Here is a 24924-nt window from a genome sequence, read left to right as displayed (position 1 = left end):
CCTCCGAAATATATATGGATTAAATGCAATTTCCTGGGAAAAGTTTCCCATATATTTTCAATTCGAGCTTTCAATGTGCCCGGCTCACTTTGCTATTACGCAAACATTCGGTTATTACACGCGCTACGTGTATTTAACTTTTGCAATCCGACGGATATGGCTTTATTTATACTGAGTGCGCTCACGACTTGAAATGGCGCCGCTTCACTGCAAATTATAGTTTTGCCCAGACTTCCCCAGACTCGAGTGTCCCTCGCCTCAAATTCGAAATCGAACTGACGTGACGAGAGAAATCGTCGCGACTCAACGAACGTGAGTTACGAGCGGATTCAATTTTCGCGAATTTCCAAGTTCGCCCACGTTCAACTCCCCGGGTCGCGAAGCTCGCAACTGGATATGTAACTTCGGCCACGCGATTAAAACCGCGCGTGTTGCACCGGCACGACACGAATACACGCGAATATCTCTTCCCGGTGATAGACGATACGAGCGGGAGTTTCGCAAATAATATCAGTCGGTTGTTCCAACTGATCGGCCGCACCGCTGGGAGTACAGCATTGTCATGAAGAGGCGATAATTAATTGCTTCCCGCGTTTATCGGTTATTTATATCGCGCCATGCATAACGCGGTGCATACGCGGTGTTAAGTGCGATTTCTCGCTCCCCCTTTCCTTTAAAAGTTAACGGAGATGGATGAGATGGATGGATGGCCTGAGCCCGAGATTTGCTCTCGATTACAAGCCGACATAATACTACACATGGGAAAATAAATACTATATATTACGTAAATTAAAGGAAGAAAACTGAAAATGGCGAAAGATTAATAAACCTTGACCCGTTAAAATAGACATAAGAATGATTTGAATACAAAAGCCTTTGTGCGTGGGGTATTTATACTATATGTTAATAAAAGACTATTTTTAAAGTTATAAAATATTAACATATGCTGTTGTAGCTTGATCCACTGCGCAATGTACACCATGTAAATCTTGCAGAGAATGCAGGTAATCTAGTTAACATATTTAATTATGCTAAACAACATTATTATATCTCGAGGTTTATGGAATGAATCTAAATTTAAAAAATTTACAAAATGGCAGTAAAAACTATATTAAAAAATCATATAGAGTAGTTTTTATTAATATTCACAAAATTGTGAATAAATAACACAATAAAAAATGGTTACAATTTCTATTAATTGTATTCAATTTCATTTAATTGTATTTCGTAGTCATTTTCGGTAACAACTACAATACATACTTATAGTTTTAAGCATGTAAATACCATGTTATATCTATTAGTTATTATTATTACGTAAACAATAAACAAATGTTATATTTACTATAATCGCCGACCTAGGATGAAATTCATAAACTGATCTTATTCAAAATCCATCTTAAATACGATCTTGAGACGTCAATACCTCTACTGTTATTTCATTGGTCAAGTAAAATCTTAAGTCTGCTTGTGGTTAGACTTAAGACGATTCTTGAACTAAAGGTCTATGAATTCCACCCTAAATATTTTATTATATTCATATTTAAAATCATCATTTATTCATAATTAATTCATAGTAATTTTTTTCATAGTTGATAAATATAAAGAAAAAGCTGTTGTTATTAATATTATAGCAGTAATAACTATATATAAAAACCAAAATATAAAATATAATAGAGCTTTCAATTATAATTATTTTGCTATTCTATTATAGTCACAAATATCAAATACTTTTCTCTTAGTGCAGTCTATAGTTGATTTGTAGTTTGTTCCATAGAAAATTTAATCCTCTTTAATTAAAAAAAAGCATCTCAATATCTTTATTCGTTCCCGAGTTATTTCTACAAAACCACAAATTTATACCACGCGATGAGTTAAGCTGTAGCTTTACATGTTAATATTTTGCTTACTCTGTGAATACTTTTTTATTATTAATATAAGTATCTCATAAAGAGCTTTATAATATATTAAATTTATGCTTATATTAACAAGTCAAAGTTTATCGATACTTTTGTCCATTCCAAACCTTTGTATTTTCCTAAATATTATTTATATCAAATATTTTATCAGTTCATATTCCGCAAACCTCTATCACAAATTCATTAGAAGCATAAACATATATTCTTTATGTTTATGCTTCTAATAAATTTGTTATAATTAAGTTATAACAAATTCATTAGAAGCATTCTAATGAACGCTTTTAATGAATTTTATATTCTAAATCCTAATAAATTGAATGGTACATAATTAAAAATACTACATTAAAACAAAAAATTGATTATTATTTTGTCTCAATTTTATTTGTTTCTTCGACACAGTTTTATAATATTCTCCAAAAGATAATATAATTTATTTTAATATATAATAACATTTTTTTCTAAAATTTATAATAATTATAAAAAATTGTAAGAAATTTATTAACAAAATATTCACATATTTACTTTTAAAGATAACCGTTAAATAAATTTAAAAGAAAAAAGTTAATTGAGTGTACATATAATCGCTTTTCTTAGCAGTAGAACAGATATTTTTCTGTACGTACGCTGTATTTTTATTATTGCGTTATACTCTCGCTTATTTAGTTCTTGAATTGCGCAAGCTCAAATTTAATTTGAGAGAAAAAAAGAGAAAAATTAATTTCCCAATATTTGAACGATTTCGATAAGACAAGATCTAAAATGACTTGGTTAATTTGACCTTTAAGATATAATGTACCTCGCGTCGCGGAGCAATCTTGACTACAATCCGATCCCGGGTAGAAATTTTTCAAACGTTATTATTCCGTTATTACCGCGGCAATCTCGAGCAATCGGCCGATCTCTCCCTATCGCACAGCCGTAAAATGCCCGACAGTTCTCCTCGGGATCTTTCACAGAAGCGATTATCGGCCGGCAGCGATTATCGTTGCGATATAGCGATCGCTGTTGGCGTTACCACCAATCTCCGCGGGAGCTTAATTATCGCCAAAAGCGAGACACCTCTCGAACGGCTCGCGCAACTGCACGGCCTCCGCTTTCCGGGGGTTTCCCCCCTTCTAGCCACATTGCGCCGCATCGCCGCCGGTTCGAAACTTCCGCTGATAAGTCCTTTTATTCGGTCGTAGAACCAACTTTGAGAGAAAAGAGAGAGTAAGCGAGAGACAGAGCGAGAAAAAGAGAAGGTAGGAAAGAGAAAAGGAAGACGGAAAGAAGGATGGGAGGGAGGGAGGGAGGGAGGAAGAGAAAGAGAGAGCCGTATCGGTCACGTCGATATCACCCGTATAAAGAGTGTCCCAGAGCGGCGGCGGCGTCGGCGTCGGCGTCGGCGTTCCGAGCTCTAATTATGCCCCGGGAAAATCGAGCGGGCGGGCCGGGAAAGCGGCGGCGGGCGGCGGGGAGAGTCGAGTGGAAAAGTTCTCGTCAAGCGGCCGAGCGCCGCCACGCCGTTCGGAAAGCCGCGCACGTACTACTCGCGCAACTTTTCGGATTATAATTAGTTGTTTCGTATCGCCGACTGCCGTCGTATTACGGCGCCGGGTAAATAACGGAAATAACGCGCGGCGCTGAGACGGGATTTGCCCGAAGCTGGCGAAGCGCGAACGCCACCGCGAAAGGCAAAGGGTAGTATAGTCGCTCCGACCCGACCGTCCGCTCGGTTTCTCTCCTTGTTTGCCTTTCGGCGCCGATAAGAGCACGTTTTCCAAGACAAGCGGCCACTTCTAGATTGGAAATATAATTACCCCTGAGAGCTGTCTGGGATTGTTATTTAAGGGATGGCTGCGTCACAACGCAAAAAAAAAAAGGATAAAACACACCTTCCTTCGCTTGCGATAGAAAAAAAATATGGCAATTCTATCTTAGCGAATATAACATCATTATATTGCATTGTCAAATGGTCTTGACACTTGTGGTATTATGAGAAACGTGATAAAAATGTTTAAAAATTCCCAAAATGCTCGAGTAACTTACGCTGCCATCAGCGAAGAATTAATCGCTTTCGTATTATCGAAACCCGAATAACCCTCGGTCGTGAAAAAACCAAGCGAAACGTGTACACCTACTTATTACCAGCTATCTCTTCTCTTTTTCCCTCCCTCATCCCAACTTGATGGTGGGCACACATAAAGGAGAAATAAAAGTTTCCGCTGCTTGCCACGGCGTTCCTTTGAGTCAGTTCCCATTAAGGATATACGGGAGGAGAGCGCATTTCTTTGTGTTAACGAGGGTTTCGCCCTCCCTTACGATCGCGCGAGTGCCGGCGAAATGAGGAAGGACGGCGAGACGGCACGGAGGAGAGTGGAATAAAGATCGCGAGAAGAGGCGAGACGGAGAACGAGACGGAGGAACGGAACTGCGCTAGGTAATTCTTAGGAGGGTTGCATTCGCGTGTTACGGCGCCGAGCACACGTGTTCTTATAAAAGGGTGTTAATATACCCTCCCTTTTTTTTCTCTTTTTCGATTTGCCTTGCATTAAAAGCAGAGCGCCTACCATTGCCGGATCCCTCGATTAGTACATAGAACATAGACAATTGTCCCTTTGAAAAGTCCAACGAGCGAGAGCAAATTCACTAGCGAAATTTTTATTTTCAGCATTAAATATTATTCCTAATGCTATATTAGAAAAATATGTCTATTGTTTCGTTTAAAATTAATTGAAAATCAGGTTTTGCGAACGTAACAAGAACGATTTCGATATCAGAAAAGTAGGATAATGCGCTAAAAACTCACATTCCCGTGAAATGATATTTCCCTCTGACATTTGAGGAGACACGAGCACGGGAGACGTAATATCGAAACATAAAAAGCGGCATAATATCTCGAAAACATATGATTTGTTACACTCGCCGTGTTTTCTCATTACAAAACAGGATTCAAATAAATGAGCATAAACAGCAGCGAGCAAGATTTCCGTCTCTTAGTGAGAAGAAAGAAAGAAAGAAAATTTATCTTTTCGAAGAAAGCTATTCTATATTGTGTCCTTTACGCGATAGTTCCAATTAAGCATATCATTTTTCCAATTCACTTTATGTGCGGCGGCACATCGACATAGAAAGAAAAAAAATGCACCCTCACGCCTGTCATATTTTTCGGGAGATAGATAGAGAAAAAGAGACAGAGAGAGAGAGAGAGAGAGAGGAGAGAGAGCGTAAAATTTTTCCATGATATTCTGCGGATCAAGTTATCTCGTTCTGCGGCGCTTATTGGGGCGGAAGATCGGATTCTACATTGAAATTCTTGAATCGGACGGACGGGGATGCTTTTTGCAAAGGGTAACAACCACGTCGAGCTGCGATACTCAAATCCGAACGCCGCGGGAAAAAGTAAATCCGATCTGTAACCCGCGTTTCACCAGCGTAAATCATACACGCGCCCCGCGCGCGCTTTCGGCTTACCTTGCAAAGTATGCCCCTCCCCCCACCTCCGCCAATTTTTCGTTGGCCGATTTCGCCCGGGCAAAAGCTCGATTTGTGACGTCATCGACATTAAATTGAAAAACTTCCGTGGGATGAAACAAGCGTTTACCGAAGGAAAATACCTCGCGAAAATATGGATAGCCATTTGTTTTTATTAATTCTAGCTTGTGCAGAAACGGACAAAAATCGTTTCAATTATTTAAAAGCGTTGCGTTCCGCGTATAAATCATCAATCGTTACAGTAAAATTTGAAAAACGTAACTAGTACAATAGAGCAACTTCGAAGTGTATGCCGCATCTAATAAAAATTTAATTTATCAAGCATTATTTATTCTATTAAAAAAAAATTATTTACTATGAAAAAATTAGAAATATAAAATATTAACTCTCTTGAACACTTACAATAGTGATAAAGGTGGCGTAAAAATTGCGCGTCTGTTCTCTGTGCCAAAGATCCGGATTCAATTTACTTAAAACAAAATCAAATTATTGGTTGATCATCATATTATTTCAGAAAACAATAAGAATATGTCTTTGTGTATAAGCATTAAATAGAGATCACGATTTTCAGTTATAAGGAATCAATTCCAAAGAGAAAAAATTCAAATGGAACAATTAATAACATTATTCTTTTTTACAGAGATAAAATGTTAGCTATAATGTTGACTATAATTAGATGACAAAAAATTATGATTAATAGCTTCGTTTTTAATGTTGGTAATAATAACCTTTGCGTATATATTCTATCAGCTGTGACAAAATTTTATTATAATTTATAATAACTTAAAATATTAATATAAGAATAGTAAAAATAATTTTTATGTAATAATGCGATCACAATTACAGTAAACATAATACAACTATTTTTTACAACATCCACTTACCACTGTACATAGTAATAACTATAATTTTCATGATTAAAACTGTACAGTACGCATCAAAAATGACTAAATTATAGTTAAATTATGGTAATTGTAATCATTTTTTTTTCTCAGTGTGCTAATGCTTCGTCAAGCATCTCTAATTTTCCCTGTGGACCGAGAAACGTCAAATAGAACGTTTCGAGGTGAAGAAATTTACGTTTTCCAGCAGCAAGCTCGAGTTTCGGCGGGCTCGCCGAAGTGGAAGGACAGATTCCACCGCACTGGAATTTACGATTTCACGATGGCACGCGCCTCGCACAGAGCGACGGCCAAGTCAAGTCGTCGAGTCAAAGTCTGATGGAGGTCGTCGAAGTCGTCGACGTTGTAAAGGCGGGCATTCCGTCTGCACTGAGACCCGCGCAATATATCTCGTTGCGTTCCCGAAATATATCGCTCCTCCGCTTTACGGCGCGCGCACTCGTAACCGGCTGGTCGCTCGGTTGGTCGGTCGGTCGGTCGGTCGGTCGGTTGGTTGAGCCGATCGATCGATACCGTAAATTGAGCGTGACGTGAGTTTGCGGAGGCTCGCCGTAATGTTAACACGCCGGATTCTGCACGATGGAAAACTCCGATATAGGCGCGTGTGTGCATGCGCGCGGCGCGGGTTCCGTGATTCCGCGATTCTCCCTCTCACATTGCGGAAAATGTCCACAAAAGTGCCACTCGAGGTACGATGCTCACGACGCCGACGCGGAGAGATCGCTACAAAGTGCTTCTCTCGTGTGCGTCCACGCTCAAGGAACGAGAAATCGTTTGCCCCAATTCAATTCTCGAGGCGAGGTGGCACTTTTCTCGCCGAGAGCGCGCGCTCGGTCCGCCCTGATCTTTTATTTATCGGGCCGAGTTTTCTATTCTAACGGATTATTTCTACATAATCGCCGATTATAGTATTCAAACACCCCGACACATTGCCCCCAGGCATTTTTCGTTTTCGCAACGTGGAAAATGGACGCAAAACGCGCCCGTTGAGCAAGAGATGTTTACAGTATAGAACATTAGTGCGCGAAGTGCCTCTTTAGTAAAAGTACTTCGAAACGCGACGCGTATATCATTAATTTCTATACAGCCGCGTCGCACAAACACGATTTACCCTCGCAAAAATGAGGTAATGAAAAAACAGTAAAAATGACGCTTCTTGCATGCCACCGTTACCGAAGACGGTCGCATCATTTATACACGTTCTCCTCGGCGCACGGACAGTTATTTATCGCTGGCGAATAATTTATTCTCACGAGACATCTCGCGCCGGATCCGCCATCGTGTAATAATAACGATGGCACCTTGCGCATGAAAGAAGATTCTTCGCATTACGGCGCTGCGAATATAGTTGTATATCGCGAGTCGCGGACATAAACGAGATCCGCATACTCGAGGTGCGCTCTTTGCTCGTCGAATACAACGAGTTTACCGAGTTATGCCGTCTATTTGTCTGTTTATGCCTTTATGCGCCTTCATCCATATATAATCTACTATTTTGTGATCATTTAGCTGAAAAGTTTTAGCTGACAACTTATATTGATTGAAAGTCTGCATATACATTAATTGTTCCCACTTATTTTTCTTCTTGACAGGTCTTAAGAAACTAATAAATATGTTAGTCGTGAGCATAACTAATTCATAAATATCTTTAATTCATTCGTAACTAACATGCGAGGTTTTAAAAAAAAATTATAATTAATTTTAATTTTATTTATTTTAATTTATTTAAAGATAAAAGAATTTTTACTTTAGCATCATAGATTACAGCTAAAAAATAAATTTAAATTGTAATTTCGACGCGAAAAGATTTCTCCTTTCTTCCCTTCGTGCAAGCTTGCTTGCTTTCTTTTTAAATTATTTTGGAGTGAATCGATAATGGAGCTTCCCTTCTGGATTCTCGTGTGTTCGCGATATCCCATGAAAGATTATGATAACGTCTCTATATCTATCTTCGAGATTCAGACTTCATTGACCAATGAAAAATAGCATAGATGCCGTGATCCTACCCGCGGAAAGATTTTCTTAGCGTAAGATGATAGATCGGAGGAAGGGACGTGTCGGGACGAATGAATTTCCGAGCGCCCTTAACGTCGGATAAACATTTCAATAAATCTTACTCACGCAACGTGACTCAGACCGACGATCTCCACCCTACGATTCCGAAATTACCATACTTTTCACCGTCTTCATACGTCTATGTATCCATGCTAGTCACGATTAACTTTTCCAATATCCAATCGCACTTTTCACGGTTTTCCATTACATATTTTTACGTAACGACAAGCAAAATCTCTCGGCCAAGTATTTCCATTTCTCATGTAATAATTTCCAATCGCAAGGATTAAATAATTAGACTGAATGATCATAAACGAGCAAGCTCATAATCTCAAATAGATTGCAACACGCAAGCAATGTGTGCGGTATATATGAGCGGAATACAAAAATTGATTGTAGGTTGAAACCGGTCAAATACCTCGATATTTTTGCCATCTTGGTACTTAGTCTAGAAAAACGATCCGTTCTACTTGAAGGTTTCGCTCGCTGTCGTGTCGGTCTCATCCTTAATAAAGCTAATTGCGAGTGCTTCACTCAGACCCTCCTCTTCTCGTCCTCCTCGGTTTGCACCCTTCGGCTGCCTTCTCCCGTTTCAACTCGCGACTCTCGTTTCGTAATCATCTATTAAGCCGACACCCTTTCCAATTTATAAGGTCGACGCCCGGAAGAACGAGCGTTACCGAGACAGACGGAAATTTGTTAGAGGAACAGATGAGAAATCGAGCTTCGACACGTCACAGCGTTGTTCGGCTTAATTGCTAGCATGAGCAATTAATCACTGAAGAAAAGAGCAGCAAATCATCTGCAAATTTACGATTTTCTTTCGCGGATAATGGTATTTTGAAATTCTCATTTGCATCATAATACGACATGTAATATAACAATATGAATAGCTTTAGTCTCTAAAGAATATAAATCATATATATATATATATATATATATATATATATATATATATATAATAATATCCACTGAAAGTCGACGCTAGATGAATATGTGTATATGTATATACTTAAATTTATTAACCCATTATACGAAGTAAATGTAAACGTTCCGACCCTTATTTGGGTCTTCTTCAATACATAAAGTACATAGCGATTGCATAGCGTGAAATTAGTTACGTATACTCTTATAAAACATTATATTTAAATTCTCGTAGGGATCGTCGCAATAAATTAGAGTGGAGAATCAAGTGTAAGGAAAATAAGTTATTAATAATAAAACGATGGCAATCTAATAAAAAAAAAAATTGGGGGAAAATCTGAATTACCAGAGAAACGGATAGAAGTACGTATTAAAACTTGCGATGTGAACCATATGAAAGATCTTGAGAGAGAAGGAAGTTCACAGAATCTTCATACGCAACCAATTTCACATTATAATATTAAGTAATTTCTGTTCTTACAAGAATGACAAATATCTCTGCTCAGCACTAAAAATACTGAACGGTCATTACTGACAATTTCTATTTTTTAGATTGCTAATACTTCATTTTTTGTAAAATGATAATCTCATTTTGTGTAAAAGATAGAATTCAAAATTTTTCTGACTGTTTATTAATTACCCCCTTTATCCTAATAAGATATTTTCATCATTCTTTATTTTCATTTACAATTTATTCGCTTGATTTTTTTAATAAATAAAGAAAGTTAGTACTTGTAAGGGCTGATCTAACATTTGCGCTGACGCAGAAAACGCTATTTCTTGACCGTCTCTTAACATCGTGATCTCTCGCTGCTGGGATGCGCGTGCCGTGCCGTACGGAAAATCGTTAATCGCGCGTAGAAAACCGGCGCGCGGGGATCGATTATCCGCATCTGCGGAAACTGCCTTTTTCATGCGAGCGCTCTGCTCTCCCGAGGTGAGTTTCACGACGCTCGAGGAGAGCAGCGTCATCGATCATGCGGTTCTTTAGAGCGCAACGAAAGAAGCGCCTGCCGCATCATCTCGCAAAGAAACCCTACGAGGAAGTCTTGACGATTAACGGCCTCTCCTCTCCTCCGACATCGAAGAAATCGCACGCGCATAAATCGTAATTTATACGTTAACGTGACTTGCTAAATATAAACATTTGACATTAAAAAGGTAATACATAAAACTGAAGGCTTTCCTACAAAAAATTAAATAAGACCATAGAAAAAAGTTTGGTTTAACAGCACTAAATCATTTTTTATCAAGCGTGAACAATTTTGGCAAAAATCACATACAAATGGGAAAAAAAGAAATATAAACGTAATAAAATTTTCTACAAACAAGTCCACAGAAATCTTATTCCTCTTTTAAATAAAGCCTTCGGCACGATATTTTCATGCTAGATCGCATACGAGCCATCTTATTACGTGTCCTGATTGGCTCGAATGATTATATTACCAATCGTAATGCGTGCTAATATGAAAAATCGTATCGTGTGCCGAAAGCTTTAGTCTTCTAAAAAATATTAATCTATAACGTTGTTCTTAAACTTTGCTTCTTATATGTAAATGGAAAAAAATAACCATATTTGTACAATGAAGTTAAAGGTAAAAAGTTCTTTTTGTATTCTAAAAATTTAACTTTTTGGACTTTTTGCAAATGTTGTAAGAAACCCCTCAATAATATAATATAGCAAAATAAAATAATTATGTAAATGTGCAAATGTGTGAGAAAAATTAACATTAATTTAATTACTTTTGATGTAATGTCTCTTCTATGATATACTGCTGTTTATGCATAATTAGAGATAAAAGTGTGAAGGCTGAGTGAATGACGGAGATTATCTCGTAAGATACTCTACCAAGTTTAGGATCAAGTGTTTTGACAGACTCTCTCGACGCTCGCGCAATCGCGACATCTGATTTTAGCTAGTATAGTGCATTAGTATTTCGCACGGTTAATTATCATCGGCTGGATCTTTCCCGCTACGACGTAATGGTCTCTCCGTAGTTCGCTTAAATTCACATCTAATCAGATGTATGCGCAAGTGTAGAATTATGAATCAGATGGATATAGAATTTAAGAACCCGCAACACTGTATTAAACTACGTAATAACGTTGTTGGACATTAGACCGCAATGCCTCGCAGCTCATTTCGTTTTACTGTACAACTTGAGAGAGAGAGAGAGAGAGAGATTGTTCTCTATTTGCGCAAGAAATGCTTTCTCGTAGATTGCCGTGTAAATCGAAGTTCGCGTGCAAAAGCCGCCCATATTTTACACAAGAAAATTACTCCCGTTTCATGCTAATTTAATTTGCACGGCGATTTTTGGGAGTGCACTCATGCATAAATCGCGAACGAGTAATATAAATGCGGTGAGTCTTAATATTTTCATTATCTCAATAAGAAATTACCTTTTCAATATTAAAACATCCATCTAAATCACAAATTTAATATTCGCGTATTTATTCAGTTAATTAAACGTGAATTAGTCACAAACGTCATGTCTAAAGATAAAAATGACCGAAAAAACTAAAAACTTTGAATAAAAAAACTCAGTAAAACATTGCTTTTTTCAATCCTGAAAGTTTTTCACTCGGATATGTATTCTCTTTTGACATTTGATGCCATATTATTATTCTAGAATTCAGTTTCTACAGTGAAAAAGATTTCTATATGTATGAAAATAACTATGATAAATACAATGTAGTACAAAAAAGATGACCATAAATATACTTATATTTAATTGTTAGAAATTCATAAATTAAGTTAAACAGATGCAACATAATTGTGTGTGCGTGTATGTGTGTATGACACATAAAAATTTATTCATTATTTATTAACAAAAAATGATCTATATTATGTACCATATGCAAGAACATTTCCGTCTTGCATAAAAAAATATTTGTCGAGTATCAAATGTTTTAACCATAATAAATATCAAGAAAAATAAATTTTACATCATTTCTCGGTATTTCGATAAAAAATATTTTCATAAAAAAACTGAGTTTTCTTACTCCGTTGTTTACTCCAATCAGAATAAAAAATACTGGTTTTTTTTTTTTTCATCTCTAGGCACGTCCAATAGATTCAGATTTTCAATATTTGTCTTTCAATGATAAAGAACGGACATCTTCCTTCGAAGGCGAGTACAAATAGAAGGCAAAGAAAAAAGGGGGAGAGAAAGAAGCGGGAAGAGAATTTCGCGATAATTAAAACTACGGAAGTAATTGGACACTCTCTCGATAGAGCGAAAGTATTCTCTAAAACGGACACGCCTCGTTACATTACGATCCGCAGCGGTATTATGTGCAAAATATAGCCGCGAGGACCATCGTTTCATTAATAAACTGCTGCGATCGTCTTCGCTCGTTCTTTACGGATACGAATTGTAATCCACCTAACAATCATTAGCGCCGAGTAATGAGTATCTTTCCCATCGTGCTTCCTCCTCTACCCGAGATTTTCTACCCGGCAAATTTTCATGATTATTATTATTGCTACCGCGCGTTACACGGGGCCAGGTATTGCGGAGATATAAACGTATTGCGGTCGTTTTATATCCGAACGGATATGTTACATATATACGTATGTACGCGATGGAGAAATATTTATTTTATACCGCGCGCCGACATAATTACCGCAACCGCGTTTCATGCGAATCTTTTTTACATTGCGAATGTCAGATAAACGCATTGCACACCGGCGTTGCATTTGCAACATTTCCTTTTAATCATTTTTCAATTTTATATCAAAACCCACAAACACAAGCCACATCATCTGTGGCTACGCTACGCGAGGAAGTAGGAGAAATCGCGCGGGTAATCTTCCGTTAGTGTTCATGCAAATGCGAAGATAAACTGTCATTGATATCTTTATCGCGTCTCGAGTGGATCACGGTGGTTGCACATCTGTAGCGCTGTGTTACGAACTCCATACGTTACGCAACACAAACCCCGCCGCGTCTTGAGACCATAAAATCACTCGGGAGCAATAAAAAGTGTTTCATACACACGCATGAAGAAGAAAAAAAAGGATCTTCGGTGACGTTGAGTTCACAGTATCAACGTCGACGCGCGAAAGCGCTTAGATCCGTCATTATCGTGTCGCCGCTCGTTCCCAGGCGACGATTATACGACGGCTCCGTTACGGATCCCATCTTTGCGACACATCCTGCTTTTCGCGTTTGCCAACATGTCCTCCTCCTGTGCGCGTAAGCAAAAGGCGAAGGGTCAATCTCGCATGCTTTTATCCGTATCTTTTCGCCCGCGCTGCTTTTTTTTCCTCGCTGCTAAAACGACCGTGAGTGCATTTCCTCGTAGCTGCTTCCTCATTTAGTCCCTTAAAGAGAGACCGTTGCGAGATATCCCGCTCTAGGAAAACGGAAGTCACGCGCTTCAAGAATTTGCTCGTTTACGTCGTACAATCCTTCCGTCGTATCAACCCCTTCCGGGTACAACAAAATCGTACCGCCGGAATATAGCGATCGGTTACATTTTCAAACGGTATAAAAGCTCCTTTGTAACGCTTTCGCGAAAAACAACGCGCAATGGAGCGGGAGAAGGGAGATCTAGCTTTTCTCCTCTGCGTTACTTTGGAAACGGACTGCACTTGGGAAAAAAAAAAGTTAAATAAATTGCGCGCTCTCCCGGATAACGTCTTTCAGTCGGAGAAGAAAAATATTTTTTTCCCAGCAGAGAATAGGCAATATCTTTTTTACTCGTATCTCGCTAGTTTACGGCGTAAATGAAAAGTTCGGAAGTTAGTGTGGCGCGTCGAAACTTTTTTGAGGCGTGTAATTTAAGTTAACGGCGAAGTTTAATAAACGCGACGCTCCTAAATTGCACATATTAACTTGCATGCCATCTCGAAAATTGTATTTCTTTCGATGTACAATGCTGCGACAGGTGTTATCACCTAAACAAAAGAAACTGTGTAATTTCCGTGTAAAACAGAATTTCGTATATCTTTCTCTTTCTTCATCTCTCTTGTGAAGTTTTGAAATATTAGGTGCGAGTTCCTCCAAAGCACGTGCATCCACTCGGTCCATAAATCCAGACAAAGTATTCTCAAATAGACTCGAGATATTCGCCCAATGAGACCCGACAGTTTGACAGACGGGCGTGACGCGCTTGTACTTTCCCTCTCGTTGCCTCTATCCGGTCAGCGATAAGGAAGAACGACGAGCGGGGAATCGAAGAGCATCGGGACGTGACGAGTGCGGAACGCGCGGTTCGTGTCGTCGGCCTCCGATAGCCTTGACACGGTGCACTCGAGGTGGATAACGAGAAGGAGACGACGAAAGAAAGAGGCGGGAATCGACTTCCCTCCCCTACCTCCAGTCGCATCCACCGCCGCCGCCGCTGCAACTGCTATTGCACTCTCATAGCGATCTTGCGCAATCACCGCGCGAACTGATGCGGGAGTTAACGATTACGAGCTCGCCCACGACACAAGTGAGTTACGAGTACTTTCTCCCAGATATATTGTCCTGGTCCTCTTGCTCGCCCGAACTACTTCAGCTCGCTCTCAACGCGACTCATCCCGCGTTCGGTAACGCAATCGCGGGCGGATTATTATCAGCCGTTGAATTCCCCGGGCATTTACGCCATGGATTTCGTCGATGGGTGAACTCCGTCGGGATTGTAACCGACTGACGCGTAAATGCGATCGACGAAGTGAATAAGATGACGTGAATACTCGATGTTATAGTAAAAGAAAATCACTATAATAGAGCGACGTATCGTTTTATATACGTCAGATCACATTCTTTAAAATAAAAAAAAAAAAAAAAAAAAAAACCTAGAAGTGAAATTCTCAAAACATAATTGCAAATCTGAAAGCGTTTTCTCTCAGACGATATAATAGTCGTTATGATAGTTTCAAATCTTGCAATTAAATTTTAATTAAGTTTTTTATAAGTAAAAATGACCGTCTGACAAAATAGTAGTGTAGTGTTACATTTTCCCTTTCTTTTCCTTTAAGAGTCATTCGTACAAAATATTTACGGGTTAATATATGTATATGAGAATTCCTAGAAGCCTTTTACTTCGATGTAAAACGTTTTTTGTCGATTTATACAAATACTTTATGCTGTTTCGCAAGACGCAACACACGAGAGAGAATTTTTCAGTATATTTTACCGCGAAATTCGCTACAAATATTACGACGTATGATGATAGGTTTCGGACAACTTGGCAATACATGAAATATTGTAAGTAATAATTTTTGAAATATACAAAAGGCATTTTAGACCCTGCTTTATAAAAATTATCATGCAGCATTGTATGAAATGTTTTAAGAAAACATTTTTACAATTCGAAACAAAATTTTTTATACAATATATAATTATATGCAAAATTTATTTTTATTAACGGTGTATTTAATATTATATGTTTTTCGAAAAATACTTTTATCATAGTAGAATTGGAATTTCTAAATTATAAGTTTCCTGCCTTGTGTGTTATGTAGTCTCTTGATAATATTGATATGTGCACTATCGATTTATAGTATAAACACGTGCCGGTCAATTTATCATATTATATTATAAAATTTATATAAGACATCTGTTTATTGCTACTTGATGTATATTCCGTTTGAAACAACTATTCAACATATTTTAAAATCAAATTTCACTATACACAGTTTAGTAAAAATAACAAAATATTTTATATATTTTACTGTAATAAACTATAAATTATGTGTAGATATTAATAAATTTGAGAAAAACATAAAATGCTTCGAAATACAATGTTGTTCGACGACTGCCATGATCTGGGTTTTATGAGAAATTTTATGAAAAAATTCGTTCGTGTATGTAATGCGACAATACGGAAAGATTATGTTGCTAACTTAATAGATCAATTTTCTAATGCTGTGCCTTTTATTCCTTTTATATCCTATTATATCCTATAAAATTTTGTACTATTTTATAGTATGTCTTATCGACAGTGTATCCATTTACGCTACAGATTTTATGTTTAAAACGGCATGATGGAAAGAAAGAAAAAATAAAAATTTTATAACGCTATAAAATTGTAGAATGGTCTAATATCATCAATAAGATACATTAAATTGTTTAAACTTGTCAAAAAAATCATGAAAGATTTATTCACTTTAAAAGAATACGTCTTTATATTTAAAAAAACCATGAATATATAAACTATAAATTTCTTCTTCTTTAATTATCTAAGTATATATTTTTATCAGTATTAACAAGTGCAATGTTTAGCTTCCAAGAAATAAGAGTGCGCCGCTTTAGAAAATCTATGTCGACCTTAGTCTTTTCTCTACTAATTTTCCGTTATAGTTAAAGTTTTATGGCGGTCCGCGTACTTTATTCATAATTCTTTTGAAGTAGTTTTTCATTATACACACGGTATTAAACGCACGCATAAACTAATAACTTTATATGCATGATCATACACTAAATGTAAGTGTGTAATTATAAAAGTGAAAGCGTTGAAATTATATTGTGCAGTAAACGGAATATAAAACGTTACGAAAAAATTTTCTATCTCTTTTATGTACGAACTCCTTAAGCTTGAAATTCATATCCCTCAATAAAAATCCAATTAGTCATTTCTCTTCACTTCCCAACTTTTAACTTTAGATATCGTTGTAATTAAATTATAAGTTAGGATTTTGTTAAAGTTAAATCCACGCGGAACTGAATAAAGTACAAAGCTCCCCTCTCCCTTCTCCCCAATCTTTCTTTCTCCCTTTATATATTAGCACTTTTAAAATACAATTCACAAAGATTCTCGAATATATTTTCAGGCGCTTTCCAATCGGAATCTGCTCATTAGAGTTTTTCAGCGATGACGCGGCCTGCCGGAAATGTTGAGCGCGCGGCGACCGAAAGGAAACAGGAATGACGGAATTGACTGCTCCATCCGGGTCGATCGGCGGGGCAGTGCCGGACAATTAGCGGTTTAGCATACAATAGATTTGCTTGCAATTGACTCACGTTCGAATCAACGGGCGTTTGCGTCGCGACCGTCGGTAATTAGGAATTAAAGCGGATGGCATCGTCATAACGTGGCGGGGCCGTCATAGCGGCACGTACTTGGCCGCACCGCGCGTCGCGTCACTTTCCACGTGGCGCCGAGATGACATCCCTCACGCGTTACGTCGAGAGGAAACACAGGCGTGGGAACACGAGAAACCACTTCGTCTCGCCGAGATAGAATTAATTAGAGGAACGCCGTACGTAAAACGGGCGACGATGCCGTGCGCGATCGATACCTGGATTCCGCGTATGCGACTAATATTTCATTTCCCGGATAAAATCAATATAACAACGTGCTCGTCAAACGTCAGATATAAATCATCTTCAATGAAGGGCATAAATTCATTCTTCGAAAGTGGATATAACACGCAGATGGTTGAAAATATTTTCGAGAAATGTGCGTGACATATTATTGCTCGATAAGAACATTGTAGTTGTGACAAATTACACATTGATTTCGTGCAAATGATGTCTGTTCATACACAGAAAAAAAAGAACAATTGATGCAGCAAAACGCTTATTAACGCAAAGCTTGTTACGCAAGTTTAATATTTTATTTATTTATAATTAAACAGACTTAATGATATAAATTTTAGTTCAATGTTAAACTTGTGTAGTAAATAGTTCTGCGTATTAAGCAAGATACACTAAAAAAAATCTTGACTTGTATATTAATTGGAAATTTAATTAATGTTTGTTCAAAAATAAATCATAAATCTTGTAGAAATTGTTAAATTATAATTTATCAAATATTACAGATGTAAAAAATTTTGAGTTATAAAGTAGCTGTAAATTTTCCAACACAACTGGAAAATTTGCGTTAAATTTGATATAATGTTCCAACAAATTTTTATGTTAATTTAACATAAAATACATATAAGCAATGTAAATGATGTACAAAATTAATATAAAAAATGTAACATTTTTACACAATTTCGAAACAGAGCAATAACATATTTTTTGAATAAAATTAATATTTAAAATATGTTAATATGTATATTTTATATTATATTTATTAAGCTTTAAAACTACATTATTTTCGTTACTTATTTATTTACCTACAAACTGCATTATTTTAATACGGAGAAATAATAAATATTAATACAAAATATTATGTTAAATTAACACTGAGTATTTTAAAAATTCAATATAAAAAATTTAAAAAAATCGGTTTTAATATAAATATAAAATGTTTTTTACTGCGTATAATAACTAAAGCATTCTGTTTAGTTTCATCAAAACGCACTCAATCATATGTCTTATTAATATACTGAAATCATTTTTCTTACTACGTGTATAGCGGAAGTTTTACATGTTTCATGACATTTTGTGTCAAGGATAAGTGTCTTTTTCAGAGTGTTTAATTTTTTATCACTGACATATTCTGCAAGAAGACAAAAAGAAGTCACCATAGTACCGGTCTCCTCGGTAACTTTATTCTCTCTTTTCTCATGCTAATTCCCATAACGAGTCCTAAACCTACGCGTGAATTTCGAAACTTAAATGTGCGAAGCGACGAATAGACTTCACAACGAACGGCTCCTTCGACCGGAAAATTAATGACAATGACATATTGGAATGAAAGAGAAGCGAAAGCCATAAACAAAGAATACTTATACAAAATTGTAAAAATATTGCAGATGAAAATCAACGCGCGAACAGTTGATTAATGAGTTGTTTGTTAATGGATTGTAGTTGATATCAATAAACATAATTAAATCCTTTTTCTTTCAGTAACACGCCATGCTTTGCAAATGTTCCGATGTAATTTGCTGTGAAAACCACAATTTGCGCTGTTTTCAATAGCGGCTTTCATAAAAACAAATAACGCAAACATGTCACTGGTAATTTTATATTATTTAGCCTCGTATAAAACGGCGAATTACTTTATATCCCAGAAATAAAAGCCATTGAATCGACGACACAGTTATCAGAGTCGGTGGCCCGTTACAATGTAATTGTGCAGTTAAATTTCCATTCATTGTGTCAAATTATATTCTTTTAACCCTAATAGCCGTGTCATCAATTTTCGTAAAATAAAAAGGCAGAAAATTCTCAAAAGGCAAAAAAAAAGATGTGTCATGTCGGAGTAATTACAATTGCAAAAATCGATGCGTGACGGAACTTTATCTTCATCAATTTATATCGTTGCTCTACGATTCGTATCGGTTCACATCGATACATTGCAGTCAAAAGGTAAATGGAAATATGATAGATACGGAAAATGTTGATTTTCAGCAGGCCGAAACGCAGTTTCAAAACCGCGCATGTTCGTCGATTACGTTGCTCGCATTTTTCAGCCGTGCCGAGCAACGGCAAATAATCGGCGAATAGACGGCTGTGCGGAGTGCTCAGAAAGCCGTGGAAAATATTTCGTGAGGCAAATCGATTTCGAGAAAGTAAACACGAATCTATTCTCCGGCCTAGCCGGGAGCGAGGAATCGCCTGGAGCTGCATGACCGGCAAGGCAGATGATGTAGCGTTTCTTCCCCGTGCGGAGAGATCGATCGATAGCGATAAATTTTACACCAGGCATAGAATCGAATTCGTAGTGAAGTTTAATACGGAAGAAAACTGGAGGAAAATACGAGATACGTACGCACACGTATATGTACATACATACGTCTGAGGTGCGTATATATACTTACAATTAATACTTCAATCACGATTATGCATCCATCACCGTCAAATTCGAATTATCGCAGATAAGAGATACGACTGAAAATTTTCAATATATTCTTAAAAGCTGCATATCTTTCAATAATTCGTAATATAGGGGAAAGTTAGTAAATGCAAATTATACGAGTGACTTTTTATTCATATACTTGATATTGATTGGTACGCAATAAACATTGAAAAATGTAGCTTGATATTTCAAGTACCCATTGTTTATTCTCTCACCAGTGACAAATTAATTTATTACTTTTAGCAACATGCTGCAAAAGAAATAATTTAAGCAACTGATCACCTAAGTTGCATCGCCTTTAAAAGAATCAAATTTATTAAGTAAAATAAAAATATAAAGGATAATTAACAATAGTTATTGTAGTAATAATTTATTGAATAAACAATCAAATATTTAATAATTAATAAATAACAATAAGATAATTAAAAAATAAAACTGATTTAAATTTATTTTTGCACACAAAAAAAGAATGTTATTTTGACAATATCTTTAGTTTCAAAATAAAAATTTTGAAATAAGATTATATTGCGTTAAATAAAAAAAATTTACTTGAATAAAGATTTATTTTAAAATTTTATATAGTTTAATAAAGAAAATGACATTCTTGTTATTTAATTATTATCGTTACTCACAATATTTCATAGGTTGCCAAATTGTCCCTGACCATTACGCACTTTGCGTAGTGATAAAATCTGTAAAATTTAATTAATTACGACTTGACTTCTTAATCAATTCTCATAATAATCTGCCAATAAAAGAAAATACACAATGATTCGATAAAAACCAGAACTTCAAAGCTATTTTCTAAAAGTCTCACTCTCATTAAACGACACATACGGTATCTTCTTATCATTTTAAGTTTACGAAATCAGAATTATATTGCACATAGATGCAACCATCAGGCAATTACTTAGGTGTTAAAGCGCTAAAATGTTCACTTCATCCAATAATTCAGCCCCTGCGAAGGAGCTGTGGCTTTGGGCCAGGAATTCGTGCAAGATCGGAACAGGAAGCGAAAAAAAAAACCGCGGGTCGAATTTTCTAACCGATAAACGATCGCGCGAGCAAAGAAGTCCGAGATCTCGACCATCGATCCAGGCGTGCCGGGCATGCCGGTGGAAAAGCTCAGTAGAAATTGAGCATCGCATAACCAAGATGAGGGAAGGGGGGGGAGGAGAGAGAAAAAGAAAAAAAGGAGAAGCACTCGAATTCCCGCGCGACAGAATTCTCACGTGATTCCTCGAGTGGAATTCCATGACGGCGTGGCCGTGTCGACGCTGTCGCGTCGACCGCCGGGCTTGGATTGCTACATCCACGATTGGCAGCTGTCCACCGGTGTGCGACCCATGTTCGATCTATCGATGGATCGTCGCTGAATCGGACGCCAACACTAATACGTGCCCTCCGCCAGATCAATCGGCGCGCTTACCAATCACGATTGTACGCGCGAGATTATCGATCCGCGCGCTGCACATCAGCTATAACACGTCATGATGCACGCGAAATGCGCCTCCAATATACGCAAAGAGGAGGAGGAGGAGGAGGAGGAGGAGGCAACCTTGCAAGGGAGACGTTGACACCTTTCATAAAACAAGCTTTACCTGATAAAACGGACGCTCTGTGGATATATTCGTTTAGGTTTATTTAACACGTCGCTCACTAAGCGTTCATTGTCCGCGGCGGTTTTTCCTCGAAGTTTTTCTCAAAGACCAATTCCGCGTACAGGCGATGTGCCGGTAACGTTGATAAAAATTACGCCACGAGAGTATATAGCTACTTGCAATTAAATTTTGTCGCGGGGAATTCACGAGAATTTTTGTTTTTGTTTCGTGTGAGAAAACACGGGAGATTGACATTGATAGATAATAAGTAATTACAGAAAAGAGAGATAGAGATCGCAATTATGGGATGTAAGTACCGGAGGAAGGGAGTAGAAGGAGAAGAAGAAGATGGCGCGGGGCCGCCGACAGGAAGCAGAAAAGATGGATAAAATGTGGTAGAAGAGGTAGAAAATCAATTCCTGTAGCACCTGGACCTGGTCGTCTCCCGCTCGATAATTCGTGCGAATACCCTCGATGCTTACACCTCGTTTGGCACGAGAGGCTCTTCGTCGTGAGCGTCGAATCGTCAAAGTCGACGGAGCGAGAAGACGCCCTCGAGCCCTCCTATTCGAGTTTTTCCGAAGGGCGTACGCGACGATAGCGCGCGAAGACGCGCCGCTATTTCAAAGGAGAAAATTCTTCGCGGAGAAGAGCGGCTACTTCACTAACGTGTCTTCGCGTCTGCAAAATTTTGCTCTCGCGTATACGGACAAGTGTGCAATTTCGTCTTGATCGTTAATCGAAACATCAGCCTCGAGAAACACATAATTGGAATGACATTTCCGTCTGTCCCGACGATAATTATTGTAGAATTCGATGTTCGACAGAACGGAATTTCCAATATTACAATTCAATTAAGATTTTGTTGTGCAGTAAAAAACATTTTGTATTTATCCGTTGTTAAAATCAGTCCTTGAAATTAAAATTAAATTCTTTGTATTAAATTGTAACAAATTCAAGTAATAACTTAATGAAATGTAATTATGTTATTTGAATATCTTGTGTTAAATTGACATTCAATATTTTGTATTAAAATAATACAATTTCGGGATAAACAAATAAATAACATAAAAAGAAAGGTGCTTTAAAACATAAATTTTAAAATTAATGTACAAATGTACATTTCAGCATATTATAAATATATTATAAATGTTAATTTTGCTAGAGAAATATGTTTTCACTGTTTGCAAATTGTGCCAAAGTATTACATTTTTTGTAATTTTTTATGTAATAAATTTATGTTGCTTTCTAATATATTCGTTATGTTAAATTTTTAACACTTGTGTTAAATTAATACAAAAATTTGAGAGGATTTTTTGGAAAATATGCGAAATATTTAAATGTAATATAATATAAATTTTCCAACTGTATACTACTTTGTAAAATTTAATACAATATTGATAATCCTTAAATTGAAATATAATATGTATAATGTTGGCACAGTCGTTAATATTTAAACTAAAATTTTAAAGGGTGACCTCAAAATTCAACTATCAAATTTCTGTGAGTTATTAACGACTTAATTGACGTATTTCAAATTACATTCAATTAGTGTCATTTCTTCCCATTTCATATTTCATAACTTCTGATCTCAACACATTGATATATTATAAACAAATATAATAATAGAGGTATAATAGAGATCGAAAACGCCGTTAGCAGAATATAAATCAAACATTATTAACATCGAAATAGCACTCCCTAGATTAATTCGTTGTCGCTCGAGAAATAAACACTAAAAAGAAATGAAGCGCGAAGAAATGGCGTGTCAACGAACACACGAATGTTAGCGGGAGTAGGAAAGTAATTCGAACAACGTCGGGGATCACTCGGGCGAAGCTTGCGAGCGCAAAGACGCATGTTTAGGAGTGAGTTAAGTTGCGGATAAGAGCTGCTTCAACTTCTCTCTCTCGCGAGGGGCGTCCTTAAAGTGCTTAGAGTCGGCGGAGCGGAATCGATTTCTCGATAGACGTGCGCAGTGATTCACGAGCCACTATCGCACGACTACGGCAAACGATAACGACGACGTCGACGACAACGACAACGTCACCGTAGACAAGTAAAATCTTACCAGTTTAATCATCGTCGTCGTTAATGAAATTCATTAGGTACTCCCGGGTGCTTTGCAATGACGCCGCGACGTTCCGTCGTCCGCCGCGGTACTCGTCAGGAACACACCTCTCCTCTTTCCACGTTCGCGATTCGCTCTACAATTTTTACGACGGAAAAGAAAGAATAAAAGAGAAACAGGAGCAGCGACGAGAGTAGAGAAAAAAAAATTTTTACCGAGTCGTTATCGGCTCCTCAATTAGTCACGCACTCGTATCGTTTTAATTGGTTGCTTAATTACGAATGCAACGAATACCGAGCTAAAACACGTAACGGTGGACGTTACTATCCGAAAATGTTTCTGGTTTCGCGCACGTCGTGTGTCGTTACTGGCATACTGCACTCTTCGAGTGAAATGAGTACACGACCTACTCCTGCATGCTCTTACGCAACTTGAGTTATCTTCATATATGTACGCGGGACAGACGCTGTTATCAGCTTCTTATATTGTGATAAGTGGTTTTATGCAAGCGAGTGCAGAAAGTGATGCGTGATATCTTCCCCTCAATAATTTACTTTTGTTTATGAGCAATATGAAGCGGGCCATGAATTAGGCAGAATTGTTGGGTTGTCGCCAAGAGCACGTTGTACTTTCTTTGCCAATTAAATCTTCAAAGATGCGAGACTTTCTTATCATCCATCCTGTCTTATTACAATATAAACCTTTCTTTCGCAACTTTCGAGACTTTCTTATGAGATGTAATCTGTATATGTTCTTATATGAGAGATGTAGCTAGGAGAAAGAAAAAGAGAGAATAAATAAATAAATAAATTGCTATTAAATATTGTTATTTACACGAAGTAATAATGAATAAATAAAAAGCTAAAAGACAATTAAAAAAATCTTAAAGTTACTTTTGCAATTACATATTTCTCTGTTCATATTAATTACTGGTTTTACTATTATTAATCATTCTTATATTAACACCATTTATTATAAAAAATTTTAGCGATATGATTTAAAAGTAAATTTGATACATTTTATAAAAGTATCGATTTAATCGTTATAATAATTGTAAATGTGTATATACAGTGAACGTAAAATATTCTACAATAAATCTTCTGTTAAAGATACAAAAATTGAGTATAAAATTACATTATTATCAGCTACATAAATTGATGAAAATTTAATATCAGTATCTGATATTTTTAAGTGTTGCTGACACCCAAGAACAGAATGTAATCTGATAAAATTCTGTCTTATATTATTTATTATTTATTTTATTATTTATTTTTGTTACTAAATATTACTCATAG

General features: G+C 36.9%; 1 long non-coding RNA gene across 1 annotated transcript in view; it reads right to left on the bottom strand.

Moving 5' to 3' along the window:
- The window catches only part of LOC105835468, a 35393-nt gene extending 10781 nt beyond the window's left edge, over window positions 1–24612 (bottom strand). The window contains exons 1-2 of the long non-coding RNA XR_001138980.3: window positions 23845–24612; window positions 23630–23765 (exon numbers count right to left, since the gene is read on the bottom strand). This is a non-coding gene — a long non-coding RNA (uncharacterized LOC105835468). The remainder of the gene's footprint in view (window positions 1–23629; window positions 23766–23844) is intronic.
- Window positions 24613–24924: the final 312 nt, after the last annotated feature.

This window comes from Monomorium pharaonis, chromosome 11, assembly GCF_013373865.1.
Source record: "Monomorium pharaonis isolate MP-MQ-018 chromosome 11, ASM1337386v2, whole genome shotgun sequence".
Taxonomy (NCBI): domain Eukaryota; kingdom Metazoa; phylum Arthropoda; class Insecta; order Hymenoptera; family Formicidae; genus Monomorium; species Monomorium pharaonis.
This window is presented reverse-complemented; position numbering and strand designations above follow the sequence as displayed.